This window comes from Anopheles moucheti, chromosome 2 (assembly GCF_943734755.1).
Source record: "Anopheles moucheti chromosome 2, idAnoMoucSN_F20_07, whole genome shotgun sequence".
NCBI classification, from domain to species: Eukaryota; Metazoa; Arthropoda; class Insecta; order Diptera; family Culicidae; genus Anopheles; species Anopheles moucheti.
The window spans coordinates 97,649,811-97,672,867 of record NC_069140.1 but is presented as its reverse complement, the minus strand read 5'-3'; the positions used below and the strand labels follow the sequence as shown (position 1 = coordinate 97,672,867).

At 45.5% G+C, this 23,057-nt stretch overlaps 1 non-coding gene across 1 annotated transcript; it reads right to left on the bottom strand.

The window, feature by feature from the left end:
* Positions 1-4,802: 4,802 nt before the first annotated feature.
* On the bottom strand, positions 4,803-4,876 carry Trnan-guu (transfer RNA asparagine (anticodon GUU)). The gene has a single exon. It is a non-coding gene; the product is annotated as a tRNA-Asn (tRNA).
* Between the last annotated feature and the right edge of the window lie 18,181 nt (positions 4,877-23,057).

Below are 23,057 nucleotides of genomic sequence, written 5' to 3'. Positions count from 1 at the left end.
TGCAGGAATGTAGTGCTATTACATTGAACGGCTTCTTTGAGGTTGGAGATGAGTAAGCAGAGAAGCTACGATATGAATTCTAATATACTGATCTAGTTATTTATTTTTTGAACAATTAAATGTATTCAACACCTCCACTTATTATGGATTGTCAAACTTTAATCCTTTCCCTAGAATGATTACTGTTTGAATCGTTAGTAGAGCTCAAATGTCTTCAACACTGCTTGTTGCCCGAATATAACGAATAACACAATATCTCACCCATGAGATACATCATCGTGTAATATACACCCCCGAAGGTAATTATTACTGGATATTAGAAATTACCATCATTCATGCATATCAGTACCCAGCTCACGACTCCCGCATTAGAAACATACCGTACCAAACGAGATACTCCGGAGAGTAGTTCAAGGTAGAATGTACCATTATAAGTTGTAACATAAAATCACCCTTCAATTACTCGTGGTAATGATCGATCGTGCTTCGGAAAAAGACTCCCCAAAATATAGTGAGCTTGACTACATGTACACAATTTACCAATAAAGCATAAACTACACAATAAGTTAATCTCAACTCTGGGAAAACATATTCCTGCCATTATGACTCTGAAAGCTGACAGCATCAGTAGCACAAGCGTTCCCAGTCTCTAAAAGAGAGTAACTACCCTTCTACAGGGGAAACTTCAGCAAGCAGTATATAGTCGTTGGTAATAAGGTATCAATTGCTTCCAATACCAATCGTTTTCTAGCTTCCATTCCTCTCTGCACCCTCCCAGCCGCTCCCACCACAAGGGAAAATTACTTGCCATCGATTCGTCACTTCAAATAGCACAGATGTCCAGATGCACTGCCATCACCCTTGCCCGTTTTTAGTAGTGGTAACCGTGAGCGAGAAAACTTGATCCTCAATTGGTGTTGGAGGCAGTCTCATTCTAGGAAAAATCATATCCCATACTCGAACCCACCCCTACCACCTAGGAACCCTTAGGGTGATGAGCTTATCACGACTTTTCGCGCTCATGCACTACTTTTGCTCCGTCGATCGTAAGTGATTGCAGTGCAGTAGGGAATTGCACGGCTCTGTAAACCAATTCTATGTATACTTGCAATGCTAAACCTTGTTTAATTGTTTAGTCAAATAAAAGGTAAATAAATAACACTGCCCTTTCAAATAACTTAAATTCCTCCGGGCGATTTTCTTCAAAACAGAACGAAACCTCAAATGTGTAACCCCATATTGTGTTCTAATATTTAAGAAAACTCAGTTCATTCCTTCTCTTCACACTCCAATCCTACCTCTTCGCTCCTCATCCTCCTCCGGACCCACCCCACTCATTGCAAAGCATTTAAACAGGATGGCGATCGGGCTATCGGAAGGATCATTAAAATTGATCCGTAATGTGTAATTTAGCAGCGATTGAGCTGTGCGCAGGTTGACTGCGGTCTGTGCCGCGGTAATTGCCGGTGTACCATTCGTTTCCCTCCAACAATTTGCAAGTCACGACTCCCGCACCAAAATGACTCGTCCAACCCATCCCTCCTCCTCCATACTTCCCGCCCTATGTCCCACTTTCCACCATCCTGCAGGATGACTGCTTTTCAGGAAAAATCATACTCCATGCCGTTTGCTTTGCCTCTTCTTTTTTCTACTGCTTTACCGGGTAAGCAACCGCGTGTGGCAAATTATTAGTCAACCTGCGCCTGCCGTCGTCTTGCTTCTCCACCACCGTTACACTAATCGCGCCAGTAATTACGGCCCGGCCACGGTATCGTGCACCGCGTGTGCTGGATGGACTCTTTCTAAATTATTGTTTCAGTTTCAGGATAACACAGCGCATCCATTTTGCACGATACGCGTACCGTTTCGGGGTAAGGTTTCGCAGCACATGCTACAGCTCTGATCTTGGCCGCCACCCGATTGGAGCGTATGGGGTGCGGGATGGGGTAGGAAGCGGCCGGTTGGAGGAGGATAACTGATGGGGCAGGACGCTTATCTCTTGGGGCGGTGCTCGGGACCAAGGATCGCAAATAAATCGGCTCCAACAGCCTCCAAGGCTAGCCACAGCTGGTGTTCTCGTGACCGGTGCTGCGATCTTATTGGTTTGTTCTGTTAGTATCGATGTAGTGAAGAGTTGCGTGTGACGAGGAAAAAATGGCGTCAATATTCTGGTTACACAGAAGGGAAGCTTTTAAATAGTTCTCTCCAGCACAGCAAACAACATTAAGTTGAAGCCCTAAAAGATAACGTAGAGTTCTTAAAATAGTGTAAGAAACCAAGAAAACGACACTTGTTAAGTCATGGGCAACAGTATATAAAGAAAAAAGAAAATAAAACAAAACAATTGTAAAAACATATTTTAAAATATTTAAACAATTATTTAGCATCTTTGATTTTAACAAATAAAAAAAGATGAAGCAAAATTAACATCTAAATTTATTCCATTATGTTATTCTATTTTTTTTAATACTTTAATTAAACTTAACCATTCTTCTGCACCCTTCTTTGGGAAGTATTTTTATCGCTCTTTATCCGTACTATCATTGGCCTATTCCTTGCCGTTTCTGTCTAGTCAAAAAGCCGCCGAACACAATGGCGTCTGTCCAGGAGAACTTTATTAACGATCGCGGTTAACGATTAACGATCAACCACGATCTCTAGTCGATACGACAGACGGTAAAGCGAGCGAACTATGGCAGCAAAGCGAGCGAACCCGAAACAGATTAATGTGCAAGAAGCGCCAACCGTAGGGAAAGAACGAGAGCGCCCTGATGTTGTACTTTATATCGCGTTTTATTCTTCCAGCAGTACGCGGCCGGGGAGCAGTTTTAATTTGTGTAATTTTACCTCGCTTTACCGGTTTTCTTACCGTACCAAGGATCACGCTCGCGGAAAGAATCGTCGGGAGGACGATCTGTTGCCCGGTGCCATTTCGGTGGCCGTGTGGCCTATCTGCAGCTCACAAAAGGGAGACGGTTAAAAATTTTAATGCCCACCCTCCGGTTCGTGGTACTCTTCCTTGTGAGCGTCACCGATCACAAGTGTGCCCACCATCGTGAGATCTCCTCCTACAGGAGCATGTACCGGCTTGGGGCTGCTGTTGCTCCTGCCTAACGCTTTATTTGCTGTTCAACGCAGCCCGCGGTCCAACGCAATTGATGACTCGGCTATTGCTATTTCCCTAAAAACAAAAACAAAAAGAAGCAAAACAGACAACCCCGGCCCAAACGGCCCAAGGAGCCTGATCGGACCACGGCACATAAACGCACACGATTTCTGTTTTTCGCAAAGGGGCGGAATAAATCGGTAAAGACAAGTTCGCCATTTGTCGGACCAAACGGTTTGTGCCTGCCGCCGATGGAACGGATTGCCTGTTCCAGTCGGGACCGTACACAGTACACAGAACAACAGCAGCAACAACATCCACCCAAAGGGCAGATCAGCTAACAACGAACCCACTGTTAACTTGCTTTTTTTAATGTTGTTTCTTGCAAACAAGTACGCCGACAGGGGACTTTATTTTTACCAATTTATTAGTAATTTTTGCATTCTATTCTTACAGTTTGAACGTTAAAATGTTTCTTCGACAAATTTTAATTTTATTCTTTTAAACAATAACATTACATATTAAAAATGTCATGTTTTCAAGATATTCTATACAATTTGCCTTAATGTATAATACATAAGACTTAAGAGAACAATTTAAAAAAAAAAGATTTAAGAATCTGCAATATTTCAAAAACTACTCAAGAACATCAGTAAATAGAAGTAATTGAAGCTTTGGTGCTTGATGAAGAGCCCTGTAATATAAAGCTACCCTCACCCTCAGAGGGCAGCTGAAAAGGGACATAATGCAACGCAACATAAAAACGCCCCAAAACCCCCTGGATGGCCCAGTACCCACATTGCCGTACCCGAAACCAGCCCGCACACATTCCCCTTTTATTTTCAGCCTAATAAGAGAAAACTAAAGCGAAAACGGAAAAATCATATTCACGAACAGCCCCTGGGGTAGTTTCTTATCCAGCTGAAATTTTTCCTCCCATAAAAAAAAGGCTCCAGCGTGTTTGTGCTGCACACATTTTGGGAACACATTCCGTACTGTCGTCTTCTGTCCGTTTTGCTCCTCACGCCGGTATATGTCGTTGCCTTCATCAACATCCACCGTACGGTCGTACGGTTACCCACCCCGCTTCCATTCTGGCTGAGATGCATATTGTGCAGATGCACATTTGTTGCAGCATTAAAAACAAAACAAAAAGGGTGGCCAGGAAGCCCCGCACTGATCTGCCCGGTCGAAGGTATCCGGCTACCATAGTGGCAAGGCTACCGCGAACGGGCCATAAAAATATCGTAAGCACGAAGAACGCAAAGCACCAAGGAAATTGCATATGCATCGGTGTCGCATGTGAGGTACGGAACGCATCAATTCGATCTGTTGCATCGGCACAGGTAAGACTGTCGTTATCGCCACGTTTGCTTTATCGCCGCATTGTCGAGGGCAGTCGTAATGCTACAAAAAGACAATTATTGGCGCGCAGATTTCAGCTTCATTTTCCATCGTGTAGAAGAGGAGCGACGCTCTTTATGAGGGCTTGTTAGAAATACCGCAGAACAGGCTTCTGCAGCGATTAAAACTCACATGAATCATGATTTATTAACACTTAACCGGGCATTTTTCGTTCACGTCAATAAGCACACCCCATCAAACCAAACAACACGTGTATTGAATAAACACAGTGTATATCTAAGGAGAGGAAAAAACTTCCAGCTCAAAACTATTTGCGTGCGCGCATAAAAGCAAGCAGGACGTAGTTTCGATCTACGGACCTCAGGGGGTAACAGCCCATGCGCGCTACCACTGCGCCATCCTGCTTCTGGTGACGAATTACGCAACTAATTTATACATCACTTTCTAATCAAGAGATGCTTCTAAGTATCATATACCCCATTTTCAAAAGCTCAAACATCCTATCGCTTCATACAAAAACATCCCAAACCCATCCGCCTTAATCATCTGTTTCAAATTTAGATATAAATCTATTCAAATTTTACAAATCCTTCATTTGAAAATGGATGTAATTATCTCTAATTATTTGTTAAGGAACAAGTTTTTCATTTAAAACAAAACCACGACACAACAACTATCGTCCTGATTCACTCTGCTACAAGTATTTTCCTCTTTTTTTCAAACTTGCTAATATTATCATACAATCGTCAACCACTCATTCACACAAGCCTTTCCTTTGATGAGTTTTAGTCGCCGGTGCCTTGCCAGACTTTATCTCGTCTCGCATAAAGCCATCCGTACAGTTCAGTCTCACTGCCTTCAGGGTAAAATGACCTGAAACGACAAGAGCAGCAGCAGCAGCAGCACTTTTTTGTCTTTGTGTCCAGAACATAACAAAACTGTACTGCAACCAAAGGTGCGTTGGGCGCAGTTTTGGATTCTTTTTCGCTTTTTATCTTCGCGGACCCATGGGTGCTTTACGGAGGGCATTGTGAAGAGACCGGTGAAGGATTTTGAAAAATTGCCCCCCCTCAAATGCGTTACGTGTATGCAAAAATATTCCTCAGCTTAGCGAAGGTAAAGAGCTGCAGAAGGAGATCCAAGGAACATGGGTGATTTGATTAAGAATGTCCGAGAATCCTTGAGCATCAAGAGGCGTGTACTCCTTTATGCATTGATGATCCAGCACCGTTTGTGTGATGATTCAAGGAAAATGTTGAGAAATTGGCATGTTTTCTAAACATGTTAACTTTTAAATCGTAAAATAAGCTTCTAGTACAAATATTCAAAAATTAATAGAAATTCTCTCAAAAAAATCGTACGTACTTTTTTATGAAAAGCTACTTAATACGAAGATTCCCGTCCGCATTGCATCTTCCAACATCATCCACCCAAAATAACTCACAAGATGCAAAACATTTGAAACATGTCCAGAGTCTGCCACTAGCTGACGGAGTGAAAAACGGCCCTACCTTAACGCATGCATGCCCGTCCATACCTGGAACCGCGATTGTGCACGAGATTATGGCGAAATCTTCCCTCTCTGCACAAGAAATTTCCATCGAAAGCGCACACAAAAATACGGTTTGATGCATATAATTTTGATTGATCATGCGTGCGAGAGGCCGGACATTGGCCAGGACCGTAAAATGCGGGGTCGCAGTAATTATCGTGATTTAGTATCGGCTGATGTTGCACGAGAGCAGCAAGTGCAGTGCATTGGGGGGGTTTTGAGCCATGATTACAAGGCAAGCGTAAGACAAGCGTGTAAGATAAATCGGCAGGATGTATGGCGACCGCATCAAAGCCCGATCCATCCCGTACGCTTGCATCCAGGATTAGAGGAGATTGATCGAACGCGACAGGTCCAATTTTCGTGGCTGTGCACCCGTGGGGCATCGTTGTGACGTCCGAGCAGCAGCAATATGTATCCGATGCACTTACGATAATGACGTTCGACGCAGAGCGGGGAACTGTCCTGGCGACCACATACCGAAACTGTACACTCTTGATTCGAACAATTCCGAAAGCAGGACCTGCAGGTGTGCTACGTTTCACATCCGTCGCTTTCGGACACATACCGACATAGACTTTTTCCAAGCATCGTTTGCGGCCCTGGCAAAAGGAAATTGGGCATGAAATTGGAAATTTTCCACCTGATTTTCGGCCGCAGCACTGGCACTGATTGGTTTCGCGACCCTTTCCTGCATTCACCGGGTTAGAAGCACACAGTTTACCATTCACTGCACGCTAGCCTGCCCTGCTAAACCCTACTCAAAAGCCCAACATTGCACGAGCCTTTTTTCCTATCCTTTCGCTTTCGCTTTGAGCGCCATTCATCCGTTGCGAGACAGTTGAATGCGATGGAAGCAAAAAAGGACAGCAGAAAGCCGGCTATCTTTTTTCGAGGATGTGAAACATATGTGACCTAAAGAGGCCATTTAACGTTTCGGCCATTCTTTCCTAGCGCCCATTGACACGACACAATGCAAAATGCATCTGTTCGAACGGATGAAACAAGGGTGTCGTCTTTTGCTGCTCAGCATTGCATGAGCCAATTATGCGCAATTATGTGACAAAAGATCGTTCTGATGATTGCAACAAATAGATCCACGCAACAGATAATGTTAAGGTCGTGTTGATCACGGAACTGAGTGGTATGAACGCTACTACTACTACTCTGACATACATAATTTCCTGTTCGGTAAGCAATGCAATATTATTTTCAAAAATCACACAACCATTTCTACAACGGTGTATAGTAAGATCTACAGTCAACATCTAATTCTCAGATTCGCATCGATCCGCATCGGAGGGGTAAAATACATTTCTATTCTATTTGCTTTCACTCTTTCGCTCAACGTTTTCACACATTCCATTCAGCTTTGACCCTTGCAAGGAATCACATTCGCAACGCGGCAAGGGGATTAACCAAATAACAACCAACCCGTAAGGATCAACAATCTGCAAGAAATTCGACAAAGTGAAGTGATTTTCGGCAACTATCTTTCGGTGCCGTTTGCAAGCACGCAAGCCTAACGCACCGGTTATGAATATTTATAACATGTTTACACACATCCTTCGGCTTCACCATTCTTCCATCTTCCCAAAACTGGAAAGGCATTGTATCTACAAAGGACCGAGAAAACGAATCGATTCGCTTGGTGCTCGGTTCTGCAAAATAAAGAATGGAAAAAATGAAATTACAATCCCACGACGATTAGAAAGGATGAACTAGAGAAGTTTGTGTTCCCTCGCACCCGTCACGGTCCAATTTCTTTAGTTTCGTTTGCAAATGGACTTATCCCGGAACACCCTTCGCATCCCTTGGTAAACACTTGACTTATTACGAGGACCATCACGACCACCAATGCAATGACGCAAACGAAAGCGACATGGTGATCCCGAAACGCTCCCAGGTACGGTTTTCATCCAACAAAAAATCCTCTCTAACGTACGCGGGGAACAGACAGAAGGCGCATTGGTTTGGTGTGGTGGATTTGGCGTAAGGAAATTGGATCATCCTCCCGCAATTATAATTAAAACCATTGTTCCAAAAGTAATTTTCCTTACAAACTTAATCAAAACAACAGACGAATAGAAGAAAAACTCTCCTTCGCACGACTCGCGGCTTCTTTTGAGCTGTGCTAAGAAATAAGCTTTCTTCTATCCCATTCCTACCGTTTATGGCGTCCGTTTTCCGTTCGCCAGGACACTCCGGCCCCGCATCCGCAGCGGACAAAATAACAAAAACATAGCTAGAGCAAAAAAAAAAAATACGATGGCGGACAGAAAACCGCTTCCTTCCGATTCTGGTGGCTACCAGCAAGAAAAGATGATCCCACTGTTCTCCTTTCTCGCCGCATTTTGCCCTTCCGTGCGCGAAAAGCGGAAAGAAGCAAAAACCACAAAGCCCTATGATGTGCAACAAAGCAATTGGAGCGAGGAAAACACACAGCCCCACCACACCCCATCGTTCGCTTGGGTCGTTTTGGAATGGGCAGGTGGAAAATCTTGCGCACAAACAAACGGCTTCCCAGGATAGATAGGGAACTAATTAAATTTTCTCAAATGAAATGAATCGTTTTTCTCTTTCTGCGTCTCGTCGAAACACCCGCCATTTCCCTTTCATTCGCAGCCCGTCTTAAGTAATTTTCTTTTCCTACCCACCGGTTGCTGAAGGATATTGCAAAAACAAAACAACAACAGCAAAAAAAGCAACTTCACGAAAAGTCCATCGCCCTTTCGCGTAAAATGGGGAAGATTTCCCAACCACGAAACATTCGTTACACTGGACGGCCCAGGCGTGATAGGTTTGCTTCTTGAATCGTCCCGCAGGCAACGATGATCTGATGCCCCCGCGTAATTCTGCTGATTCTGTGCTGCAGAAGTGCGTTGAAAGAAGCGCGCGCGGTACAAAAGTTCTTACTTACCCCACTTAGCAGCACCGTCGTCCAACAAAGCGCGTAACTTCATTTCGTTTCGTATTTGCGATTTTCCATTTCCAGTATTCCAACGGCAGCCAATGTCCGGTCGACGGTTATGATGTTTGTTGCACCGGTTTGCGGAAGGTGAAGCAGCTGGGAGCAATACGGCAGCGCTTTCATGTAATTTCTTTCTGCGGCAAAACTTTCCGCGATGAAGCTTTGTCCCGTATTCTTTTTTCTTCCTTCTTTTTCCGTGTTTCCAAAGGAGATGAAAACTTTTCCTCCGTCCGTTTTGATGGGGAAAGGCGAGATAATGCTCCCCCGGGAAGAGAAGGGAATCTGCCTCTTCACAACATCGAACCGCCCGGTAGCCGGGTGATGTGTTTGTGTATTTGCGCGGGAAGCTTCAGAAGATCCTTCGCCGCAATTCTTCCTGATCCCCAGTACTGCAAATGTAAGAAAAACAGCTAAAACGCACCACACCACACCACATCAGCTTAACTTTTGTGTTTTTCCTTACCGACAACAAAACGCGCTTTTCAATTATTCTGATTTTATCTGGGACGCACGAAGGATGACGCTCCACCGGAAGGTTCGGTGAAAAGTGTGCAATTTAATTACACTTGCAAACTACGCCTGTGGCCAGTGCTTTGAAGATATTTTGGCGTGCGGGCGAACTTTTCATCTGCATCTGCTGAGTGGGAAAAACAATCTGTAAGCTGCGCGATAAGAGACCGAAGCCGAAAAAAGCAACGCACCGACCGAAGTAAATCAGAACAAATGAACCTCGCGTTTAATGTGATGTGGATGTAATCGAGGGAATCAATCAGGTCAGGTGAGCTGGAGGAGCATTACTTACCTAAATTAAGCTGGGTTTATTATGGATTGAAAGCAAACTTTGATAATTACAACACTTTTGATAACGTGCAGCTGAATTGTGCCTCGTGTCACTGCATTTGTTTACATCGTTCAGTGTGTTGACAGTTCTTCTCACTTTTGTAGTGTTCCGTGCTAATGTGTCAAACTAGTAAAAGTCAGTGGTTTATTCTGTTCTAGGTATCACATTAGGTTTCGTTTGGGTTCTTAACTGATAACTTTGGGGGATATCCTTACGATCCTTACAAGTGCATGACATATGTTCAACATTACTGAAAACTATTGTTTACTGTTTTAAAAGTAGTAGACTACTACTAGCACGTACTCTGAAGGTTTGCACCAGAGATGTCCGAGATAATTCACTAGGACTAGCACTACCAGACAACAAGCTTTCACGATATGTCCTTTCAAAAATGTGCCATTTACTAGGCTCAAACACTTGGTTGTTGGGTATCAGACTCCAGCTTGAACGTGCAAGTATACTGGGCATCCATTTTCGCAAGTTTCGCCACCATCCAGAAAAAAACGCCCAAAAAAAACACTCCCAATTCCAATCGTTAAACTTAACTCGCAAAACAAAACATATTCTTCCACCCCAACACATGTGCCAAAAAAAACATCAAAACACACACACACACAGACGAGAACAACCAAAGGCCCAAATCAAGAAGTTATGTTTTAGCAAAAAGCGAATGCGCCAGATCGCCCCAAGCCGAAGAGGAATGCTCACCTGTTGCAAAAACAAGAACATAAAACGCACTCTTCAACAAAAGTGAAACGATCGCCGAGACGAACCAACCAGGCTCGCGGTGGCTAGCGGTGGGCCACGGAACACAGGGGAACGGTTTGGAATAACTTACAACGCGCACCAGCAATAACAAAAAATGGGCACCCACCCATGCTCCCGTCTCATACGCACATACGCTTTTTTTTTGTTGTTGATGTTGCGCCCAAAAGAAAATGTACGCGTCTAGGAAGGTTGGGCGGATGCCTTCCGCAAACTCAAGTTCCTCGTTTATCGCTTGCGGGCGGGCAAAGACGTGTTAAGGAACGGGCATCCCAATCCCGTCGACAGCAGGATATGATGGGGTCGTACTTCTCCAACCGTGCCGTTTTGTTTTCATTTCCGCCACCACGCCACCAGGACCGGCACAGATGCCGGCTAAGACACACCATATCGGAGCCAGCAAACAAGCAGGGAGCAGGGGTTTCGAAGCGGAGGAATAAAAAATGCGGAATATTATTATTATGCACCTTGATTTTTATGCTGTGCTGGCCTATGTTTTTGTTTTCCCACTCTCCCACCCCTGCCTAGTGGCCTGCCTCTCCATGGCCCTCGATGGAGGGCCGTAGCGCCCTCGCAAAACGCCTACTTTGCCGCTGCCTGCCACTAGCTAGGAGGGTCGCTTCATTTTCCTTCGCTTTCGCTCATCGTGCGGGTTCCACCGAAGACGAAGGACGCATTCATTAAAATGCGCGCGATTATCTATCAAAACAATGTGCAATGTGTGCGCTTCCAGAGATTCCAGCCAAAGGATAAGCCGGCTGACGGTTCGGGTTTTGCCGTGCCACGGCAAAAGGGTGGGTCTCGGCAGCTCGGTGAGCATCTCGTGGACTTGTGGTCAGGTGGGCCAGGTACGGAACAGGCACTCTGGGTCGAACGATCACACCCACCCCGAGGGCTTCGGTTGGTCAGATCGTTCGAAGCTTGAGGTCCATTTTTCTTACCGCCCCATACCACCCTATACCGCCCTACCCTTGAGCGAGAGGGTGAGCAAGAAAATCCGGTGTCCAGTTGGGATCTCCGCCTAAGTTGTCCTGACTCCGCAGCAACAACAAAAAACAGCCATCCCTCCGACAAAGGGGAGGATACAAAACACGGAACGAAACCTGACTCGCGACCAACACCGGCTCTTATTACTATTATCGTTCGTATTATTATTATTAAAAATGTGCAATTTTTTATGCAATTTCCGTCCCTGTCGTCATCGTCATCGTTGCAGCTGTATTGCCTCCTAGAGCCCCGTACCGCCCGCCAACTAACTTCAGGTTTTTCATCTCGCAAAAAGCTATGCAAAAGGGACGATTTAAAAGACTCGGCTCGCTAAAGCGCAAGTAAAGACAAGTTCTTTCATTCGTGGTCCTCATCGTTTACATATTCACTTCATTCTGCACTTCCACATTGCAATCGGTGGCTTATGCTCCACGCTCCACCTCCAAGGGAGAAGGACGGTTAAGCTAATCTTTCGAAGCCAACAATTTTGCATATTATCGAATGGTTTTGCATACCGACCGAAGATAGAAAGGAATAAAGAAGATCGGAACATGGGCAAGGATCCTTACCGGCTGAAATATGTTGTGCAGGTGCAACTCAAGACGATACGAAGAAAATCTGCCAGAGCGCGTCATTAGCTCTCAATCCGAAGAAATAATATGCAAAATTGGTTTAATTTGACGCTCACAAAAAAACATATCATAAAGGAAAAGGGAAAGGAATGCGGTAATAAGATGTAAAACCTTTAAACCCAATAATTAACTAAACATAAAAACTAATGGTAGAGTTGAACAAAAAGAAGTTAATACATAAATATAAAACAACAACCAAAACGTTACTAAAACCAACAGGAGTTTAAAAACAATTCTTTCTTCTAACGTAATGTTGGAAAATTCGTCTACTCATCTTCGTTTAAAATTCCCAACGGGACAAAGGTTGTATAAAATAGCCCTTCTAATTAATTACGCCCATTCTCATATATTAGACGAATACATTACCCTCGCAAACCTTTCGTTCAATCATCTCCAACTCATTGCTAGTAGATATCTGTACAGGCAGACACCATAAAGCGTAGCAGAATCACCAAACCCCCCCGCGCAGTTGCCAAGGCTTTGGAAATTAATTTTCCAGCGCACTTGGCGGAATGTAATTATCTTCCAACAAAATGTATTACAAACATCATTGTTTACCGTTTCGTGGCAGGTTATAATGTATTCCACCTATATTCCGGCGATCCGTGGAAAGAAACATTGAACACGCTTTTCCCTTGAGATATAACCGTTCCTTAAGGAAAGGAAAAAAACAGACGTCCTTAAGGAAAACAGCCACAGCGTGTGCCACCCATCGCCATCGTCATTGTTTAGTGTTGAAGCACCGAAGCAACCGTTGCCGATCAGCACAGCACCGGCCAACAATGTTGCTGCCGCTCATTGGTATGCTCTCGGCAGATGTGCTAATATGCCGAGAGTCTCGTGGGTGTGGGTAATAAGTCGTTATCATCGAAAGGTTCGTGGGGAGCGTAGTAGAACCCTCGCGGAAAGATGCTGCTGGCGAGCGAATTCCGTAATATTGTATTTATTATTTGACGGTGTGCATAATTTAGCTTTCCCCCCCCCGTTTAGACCTTGTCCCGCCCGGGATGGTGTGGTCTAGGAAAACATTGGTTGGTGGTTTCACGTGGATCACTGTGTCTGTATGTGTGTTTATGCACGGGCGAGTTGAATAATCCTTCTTCCTAGCCGGGTTGAGCATTTCAGCCAGCACAGTTGTCAGCAAAACCATGACGACAGCATCATAAATTAGAAACCACCCATTTCACCACCGTACCATGATTGCTTGGATCCTGCTCCTCCTGCCGTTGCTTCTTCGTGGGTGTGTTGTCGCCCACTGGCATCATTTGTCCACCGCCACGCTATAATCCATAATGCATGCCGGCATGTATGCTTAATGCTCCAATGATTTCACCTTGCTCGCCTTCTCTCTCTCTCTCTCTCTCTCTCTATGCTAAGAAGTACCATTCCTGGAAGATCCTTTCTAGTAGATCCTTCGTTCCAAAACCCCGATCATCCACGCGTGCACGTGTACACTAGTTGTCACTGGCAGAGGGTCGGTTTCGCGCTAGTACCCGGCAGGCATTTCGGTGGCGTTTCGCGTTGGAATATGTTTATTAATTAAACCGATTATTATTACTACTCTTGCACGCTTTGTCTGTGTGCTGCTGTTACCATAGCAACATATGCCACAAGCGATAACGTACACTGCTTGGTGGCGTATTATGCTGCGCAATGTTAGCCATTGGAATACAAACGATAGATAGGAAGAATTTCAAAACATTTGGTATTAAATAGAAAAAAAAACACGAATTGCCTCTAAAAACTCTTTGACACAAATTTGACATTAAATGTTAGTTGTAATAAAATTGTAAATAAAAAATCATCATAACGGCATTTAAAATTATCGTTCATAAAGTATTGGTTTAAGGGATGCAGGGAATTCCACTTGAAATGATTTCATTAAATATTTTATCGTTTCAAAAGATCGATGGATTCTTGTCAAGATACACTTATCCCCTTAACCCAAGTACGTCCTCATATACATTCCTCACGCACGGCTACAGCACCAACTCAATTTGCACTAAAATGTGACAAAATGGTTCCTCGAATCGGTAAAAACACATAAAACCCACCCTCAACCAACCCGGGATCCCATTCCTCCATCTCCCGTCCCATTAACGAACGTTTCATTAAAGTGCAACCCTTGTAGGAGCATCTCATCTAGCGCAAAATTGTGCCAAACGTCCGTGCACGGGAGCACGGAAAGGACCATCCGACCAAAGGAAAAGGGCTGTTTGTCTTTAATCAGCAGTAAAACCCGGTACGGAAACAACCACCCCGTAAAGTGCTACCCGGTTAAGGGTGTCGTAAAGAGCGTCTCTTTAGACCGACCGGGCACAAACTTTTCCTTCCCTGCTCGACTACCGTGAAAACCGTGGCAGCAAGGAAGAAATTTTTATTGCTCCGCATTCTGCACAAAATGGAAGCCATAACAATATTTCATCCCCCGATGATCTCTTCACCACCAGGGGGCTGGCGAATGCTCCGAATTTTCCATCCATGTAATGACACTCCCGTAACAGCGCCCAGTTAAGGGGGGCGGGGAGGATGGGAAAACCCTGCTGGGTGAAAGTGCAGCAGTAAATTCTGGCATTTTATAGTCTTGCAGATTCTGCCCTCACCGTGCCGCATCGATTGCGCTATTGGAGTGATGAAGATCCGGGGCAATCTAGGAGTTCACCCGCACGGGAAGATGCCCGCCTCGAGCACCCGAGCAGCAGAAAGGATGGCGGAAAAGTTTTATGTAACTTTAATAAATCCCCACCGCTTGCCCTGCTGACCCTTCCGCTGGCGGGGTTTATCACGAAAACGTCGATCGTAACACGGCTTGGATGGAAAAGCGAGGAACTAAACCGGAAAATTCTTTCCCGGTAGCTACCACATCCTTACCCCAAGCCCTAAATCTCGGCCAACACACAAACGCGCGCGCGAAGCATGAATTTTCCTCTGGCCGAAAGCCTGGCCATGGCCTCGGGAGTCGCTTTTCGCGCACCTCGGGCATTATGAAAGGGATAGCATGCGGCGTCCGGGAAAGAGATCACTAGCGAGGATACGATTCCTCGACTCCTTCTTCCCGGGGGCTGGCGAGTGTCATCGCTCGGAGCGGTTGTACATAAGGCTCGGCCAGGAACTCTTCAATGTATTTCCGCGTATGCATCGAGCGGGTGAGGGGACGCGACGAAAAAGATGAGAGAGGGATTGCGCATTTCCAGGATGTAAAAAGTAAGAGCTGCAGATATGTTTTCTTCCACCATTTGGGGCTTTTATAAAGAGGTAAAGCAGAACAGTACACATTTTTTTCCGTTCTCAAATGCACGCAACTACTAATTCCTAAGGAAATGTGTGTCGCGCGGCAAGAAAACGCACTATTTTTGTAGAATTCTTCACAAATTTCCACGAATTTTCCCCCTTTACAAACCAACGGCGTGTGTGTAAAAACTCCACCGACCATCACCACAAACTCTCTGGGGGTAGGAGGTCAAGAATTGAACTCAAGACGGGTGTGTTGTGTGCAGCCGCGCTCTTACCAAGTACACCACGGTACCGCTCCATCGCACCTAGCATTACACTGTGCCAAAATGGTGCAGGGAGCATGGTGCTGCTCGTGAGAGTGAGAGCCAACAATTGCGCTTATGGGCTTTTTGCTGCCGTTTGCTGCCACCGTGTGCAGTAGGGATTCGACTTTTTTTCCCTCTGTGTATGCTTCATCCACCTTTTTTGCTCCCCACTGCCACCCCGTAATAGAGGGTGGTCGGGCGGTCGGGCGGGGGAGAGGGGGTTGATGTACCAGGGTGGCGGAAATGGCAAAGGGACAGATAACTCGGAGATGATGATGCTCGCAGCATCCGCCGAGTGCAAAAAAGGATGGGAAGGCGCATGAGTGAGATGGTGAGTCCGCTCCGAAGCGACAAATAGCCAATAGCCGCGTTTTGCTCGGAGCGATACGGGAAAGAGACGGCTGTGTGTACCATCGTCGAGTAGGCGTTTCCAGCTCGCGAACCGTGCGGTTCTCTCGTACCGGTTCTCTCGCTCGCGTTCGCCCTTCAGTGCCCGAGGATTTACGGCCCTTTCGGCGGGCGCGCGGCAACCCTGCAGCGAGTCATCCCGTGCAGCAAGGACACACAGGGGGAAGGGATGTTTGTGTGCGCGGTGAACGGCGCGGAGCGGGCGCGCGCTTCGGAGAGGACGCACAGCACAACAAACAGGAGAAGCAACAACAAAAAAAAAAACCCAGATACATACAGAAGGCGCCCGAGCATACCCTGCAGCTTCACCTGAGCACACACTTTCAATCGATCGATTGCGCAGAGCATTTGTGCTGCGCTTGCCGTTTCCGCGGGTTCGTTCCCTGAAGGAGAGTTGTTCCTAACCGTAGCCCTCGCTGCATCATCACAACACTCGTGCGGCCTGTGCTGTGTGCTGGTGTCGTGCGTGTGCCGTTTCGTTTGCTTCATATCCGCGCGACCGCGTGTTGTGCGTTTGTCAGTTGACAGGGCCGGACACGGCGGACAGTTCGAATTGCGCCCTCCGCTCGGACAAACGCCACCAAACAAAACGCCAAAACCGAACTGCGGTCGTACGCGGCCTACTACCGTGGAGCAGTACAGTAATACTCGCGGCTGCTCTGGTTAGATGTGGCACTACGATACTACCGCAGGTGCCGATACATTCCACGGGTGTGTACTACAGTGGTGCTTTATAACTTTCCGCGTGTGTTTGTGTGCCAAGTGAGAATGTTCAGAAATCCTGGGAATTAAGTGTCAAAATCACAAGCCACTCTGGGGTCATCCTGTTTTGCTGGTATAAATAAAGGCATCCAAGTAGACTGCTTCGTTATCGTGTCAAAGAGTACTAGATTGAGTGAAAGAGGCATAACAGGAAGGATACGAAAAGCTTCAACTTTCATATCACAAGAACCAAAGGTGTATTTTATCGCGCAACACGGGGAGTACTGGTGTGATAATCTCTTGCGAATCTTTCCAACAAAACGAACCTGCCAAGTAGTGAACACGTGCATGAAAACAATAGTGACGAGCGTCAGAGAGTTAAAATAAAAAAAAATAGCGTGCCAAAGTTGTATCTTACCTCTTATACCATCAAACCGTCAAGTGTCGTCTAGTGGACGGAACACGCGATCTAGAGCATAAACCTCGCTTCTACGCCACTACTCTTGCCAATCTCTGTCATCTACCCAGCACAACCTTAACATCTCACATTTCCAAACCGCATTACTTAAGCGTGATACTTTAATGTGCCTTTTTCCAGAGCTCCGGAAAACCAAGTGCGCGAAAACTTCAACAACCCCCACAGATATACCGTGGCGTGAACTGGGAAGACCACATCGGAGTGCATTAGAGGTGCATATCTTTGGCCGTATACAGTGTTGGTGAGTGTGTTAAGACGAGTGCACCGAAAAAATTTCCCACCAGTCAAACCCCCAGAACTACCGGATAGTGTGCCCCAATATACAAGACGTCTCGGTGAACGTGTTTCTTCGGTTGATGTTGTACACACAGTGAGACTATACCGGAAAATCTATTGTAAAACCAGAGCATTCTGCTGCTGGTTTCGAGCGCTTTAAATTAGCAAAACATCTTGCCACGTGTGCAGTGTGAGTGTGTTGTTTGTTCGTGCAAGTAGTGTGTGGTGTTTCGCTGTGCTGTGGGCAAGTGTTGAAGGACTATTCAGCAGTGTGCGCTCCTGAGTGTGCGTAAAAGAATTCGACCACAGATACGCCAGCTAGCGACCTTTGGGCCACGGAACGGAAGCCAGAAAATTTCCTGCGACATGATTATGGTATGAATAGTTTAGTGTTGCCACTGTTTTCCATTAGCGCCTAAAGTTATGCTACTTCTCATCACCTTTTGTGGAATAATCACTTTCTTCTAACTTTGTCGCTGTTGTTAGTGCACATTTCAAGTATCTTGAACCATATTTCTATACTCCGGAATTCCGTTCCCACGATACGCATAGTCCTTTTAAATCTAACACGAACAAAGCTTCCCACGGATAATTATCATTCCAGAGCCATCAGCTATAAGCGGTACAGCACAAAAAAACCACACAACACCACCACCACAAGAAAATCAATCAGAAAACTTAATATCGCTTCGCATGCAATCGTCAGCGTCCAATAACCGATAGATTGGATGAGCATTTGATCCTGGGATCGGTTGATGCCTTCCATAGCCTCTTTTTTTTTTCTTTTGCTCTAGACTGTGTGCTACTTCAGAAACAGAGGCTTACTGCTGAGCCGTGGAGAGAGAAAAACGTTTGGAAACAGTTAAGCGTCTAGAAATTATTCAAATTGCTATCGCCCACGGTTATTCGGCATGGGTTTTGGCAACGTGATGCATTCGTTCGTGCATGGTGTTGCTGGGTGTTGAAAGAATGAGAAGATTATGGCAAAGAAACTAGCTGAAACAGGTTTATTAAAGGTTAGGTACAAAAATTCTTCAAAAATATCTTAAAAACTATGAAACTTTCATCTAACAACAGGATTCAATGTATCTCTTTTTGATTTTGAATAAAAGATTATAAATAAATTAATGTTCTGGATATTGCTTAACATTTCGATTTGCATATTATGTGTGCTCTCTACAAACTTTCAGACAAATAGTTTTTTAGTTGACTATTTATAGCAAAGATCGCCATGCTCAATGCTGAGGTTTAGTGCAGTGATGAGAGTATGTAAGCAAAACAAATATTGGTGGTTATTTTTACTAATTATATCACTTAGAGCAGGGGTCGGCAAAGTGCAGCCAGTGGACCAAATTCGGCTCGCTAAAAGATCTTACCTGATCCGATAGAGAATTTGAAGGACCTCTCAAACATCACAAGTTCTCGTCACCATGAAACATATCTGTGAAACATCTTCAACATCAAATTTGTCCACCCAAATCTACTAAAGTCTACAAAAGTTATATGGTCGTCTATCACAATGAATGTCGACCAATTAATTATTGACCGATCTCAAAGCCTACTAACACACACCTTCCTCGCACAAATTGAACCCTAATTACTTAAAGAAACTATTGTCGATATCGTGTAACAGCGCTGGAGGATGGAAGAATTCGGTCAATGATTCCAAAATCCAACCCATCAGCAACGTTGTTTTTTACTTTCCGCAGGTATTCTACGGATTTTAAAGCAAGTAACATTGGCAAGCAAAAATTTAAAATTTAAAAGTAAAACGTTAAAATACACTGCCGCCCTATTCATGAAAGGTGTGCCGATCCCTGACTTAGAGTGTCCTCAGACTCTTGAATTTAATTGTTAAAGCTCTTATTCTATGAACCTTAGAATTCCCATCAGCTCATACTCTTTCGCTTGGAAATGTCTTTCGTTTTAACATCACAAACACGAGGGAAATAAAAGTGATCATTAAAATCTTGTCTGCGATGATTACCGACCCAATGCACGCCATTACATTTTGCGTCCCGCTTCGTATACATACTTCTGCTATGAGTCACCCTCCCCTGAGCACATGACATTTCCTGTCGGCCGATCAATTTCATACGTACGGATGCGAAACCGAAACATTGTAAGTCACCTCCCCATGGAAGCGTCCATGTTGTCTGTTCATTTGCCTTCCTTTCGTTCGTCGTTTCGAGTGCATCCGCGCAAGATACGTACGCGCCCGTACTTGTTTGCCTTACTCTGTTTGCTCCACGCCACCCTTCGTTCAACGGTTCCATTTATCACGCTCCTCATCATCATCATCAGGCGGGCGGGCTCCAAGCCATCGAAGGCGTCATCCCGTGCGTCGATCGATCGGATCCGAAACGAATTCCGGTTGGCTGTGGACCGTGTGTGCAGACAGCGTCAACATTGTACCGCGCGGGCTCTAGCTCCCTTTTTTCGGGTGCCGGTTATCGATTTGTTGCTTTCACGATTTTTCGGTATGACCGTACTTCGATCACCATCACCAACTTCCCGGCGACCAATCCGAAACCTTTGCCGACGCTCGTATATACCGCTGGAACGTTTCGCTTATATAATCACTTTACAGACGTTTGTGTTTCGGGCCGGTGAAATTTGCGGCGGTGACTACTTGCGGCAGCTCCGATAAAGCAAACAACGCACAAACTCGGCCGCGCTGTGCCGCGTGAAATATTCGCTTGGCGCATGAATCGCCAAGAACTGGTATCGACCGGGAGCGTGTCCAAAGTTTGCGGTTTCATTCCGACCCCACCGAATCGCTCACCGAACCCGAAACACCGAAATCGCGGTGAGGGTGAGGGATGGTTCCCTTCCGGTGAGTTAACCTTGCCGGTGGCGGGAAAAACTTTCAGGCCATTCAGGCCCAAAACCCCCGAAACCGGTCTGGCGCAGAGGGCGGCGGGTACCATCAATTAGTAGCTGCTGCCGGCGCTGGCGGTAAACTTTAACGAGAAAAACCAGTATCCGGTCGCCGGGTCGTGGAAAGCTTTTTCTGTTGTTTGCGTACACGCACACACGCGACGCAGCGACGGGGTTGCGGTGTATTGGGAGGGGTTCGGTGGTTTTGCAACTCGAGATATGTAGCAGAGGGTTTGTGGTTTGTAAACGTACGCACAGTGTCGGGTTTGAAGATGAAACATAAACGAAAGCGTACATTTTCAAGTAGACGGTTCTTTAATGAGCTCCAGCAGAGGTGGATCGTTGGCTTGATTAGGGTTGTAAGATGAGTAGTACGAACGACACTGGATTCTATTTAAGTTCCTTTTAAAGGGCTTTATAACTTCAAGTCAGCATATGCTGTTCAAAGAACCCAACAGAAATATTCAATTCACATGGTTTTGGATGTATTTCAATCATCATCTTCAAAAGAACCAATTATCTGACGTTTCATTTTATAGCAACAAAGTAACCCAAGCTTAGTAGCATCATCTGACAGCTGTGATAGTATCGCTCCGGTTTCTAGCATTCAGTCCGGCGTTATAAACGTAAACTGTTTGTTCGCTGGCTGCTTCGATCGATATGTACATTTTCCGGTGCCGGCGGGTTTGTAGGGAATACCATTATTCCAGGAAGTTGCCTCTCGTCTACAACAACTTCGTTGGCTCGCTGGCGTCATGATGACATTTGCACTGACACACGGAACAATGTGCGGGCGACTGTACCGAGATACTACACTGCTTCCTACCAGTGTCATGGTAAAACAATCATCTACAAGGCAATGGAGTTAGGGTTTTTTTTGCTGATTGTACCCACCGCTCCACCGCATTTGCATATCCATCACCCTTTCCCATGCTCGGGACGAGCGTTAGGTGGTGCGTGTGCATTATGCGGCCCGGGAGATATCGATCTTACCGGGCTGTTAGTGGAGCAGCCGACGGCAACGAGTTAGCTAGCAATTGTCGCACCGATTAGAGGACACTGCACATACGCGCCAGACATGATGGTGAATGGTGGAACTAATCATACCGACACATGCAGGTGGACATGACAAATGAGTTTGGCTGTGGCGGTTGGAAATGGAAAGGTCACAGGCAGAAGGCTGGCGGACGCGAATGGATACGGACACGGGATGATTGTTAAGATAAATCACACACAAACGGATCTCACATTCCCATCAGCGCCGAGCATTCGAAGCAGTGTAATGGTGTAAAAATAATCACACCGACACGGTGCACCATCACGCATCAGCGGGACATTGTAACGTCACCTCCCCAAGCGCTCCATGCACTCAATTATTTAATAGTTCTTTCAGTGTAAAACAAAAACTGAGCGTTGCGTACAAATTTAATCTAATCCAAACATGGAATCGCACACACAATGCGAGGGGTTGGTGCAAGGGTTCTGGTGGGTAATATGTTACACGCCGGGTAATGAACACATCATCCATAAACCACCGGGCAAAAACGGTACATGATTAATGTCGATCGATTTGTTTCGCCCCCGTGCAATAACTGCCGCAACATTTTCAACACGAGAAATTGGTTTCAATGTGCGGTGTGGATATTGTGGAGTTAGAGTGTGGTCCACTAACTGCCGTCGTCCGGGCTTTTTTTTATTTGCAGGCTCAGTGAGTTTGGCAACGGTGAACATTACACGTATCGATTGATGGGGAGGATTTGGTCTGGTTTTTGACGCTCGTTAGCAGTGGAACTCTTCTATAGATCATCTTTTTTTCCATCCCCGTGATTCATAGCGCTAGGCACTGTGGGACGAAGCAGGCTAATAACTCTTTTACCCTTCTTTTCCGGTGATGAGCACTACACCCGCTTGCAAGGCACGGTAATCTTCCGTAAATGTCCATTAGCTCGTACGTTGCTTTCATTCGACAGCAACGAAAAAAAAAATAACAGAGATTTAAGCTCAACCTTCCACCTTGATTGAGAAATAGGTGACCCATCTTCCAGAATGCGTGGTGCACTCGATTCTAATGATTGGTACTCCACCGACGCCGACCAACACCACCACGCGGTATGATAAAGCTCATTTCCTGTTGTCAATCATGCGGCTGCGCGCAACTAATAATCAATCTAAAAATCGTTTCACCCTTTCGGGACGATCCCCCAACCTGCTGCAGCGATGGGCACAGGCGAACGAAAGAAGTGATTAGGGCAGGTCTATCATTGAGCATTTTCCTTCGAGTTTTTGTTTCCTTCTTGCCCTGATGTTATTTTCACCCATAGTGTAAACGATTAAAAGCATGAAACGAAACCCAGTGACATCCCAACCTCGAACCGGCCGTACACTGGGCATAGTTCAAGCGACATTAGGCCCGATCGGAAATGATCGCTCAGTCCCGGGAGGGGAAAAGTTCATTCATTATTAAGTACCGTTTAGGCACGGGCAAGGCAATTTTAATTCCTTATTTGAGGATGTTTCTTTCCTCGTAAAGAATTATTAAGAGCATTTAAGTTCAG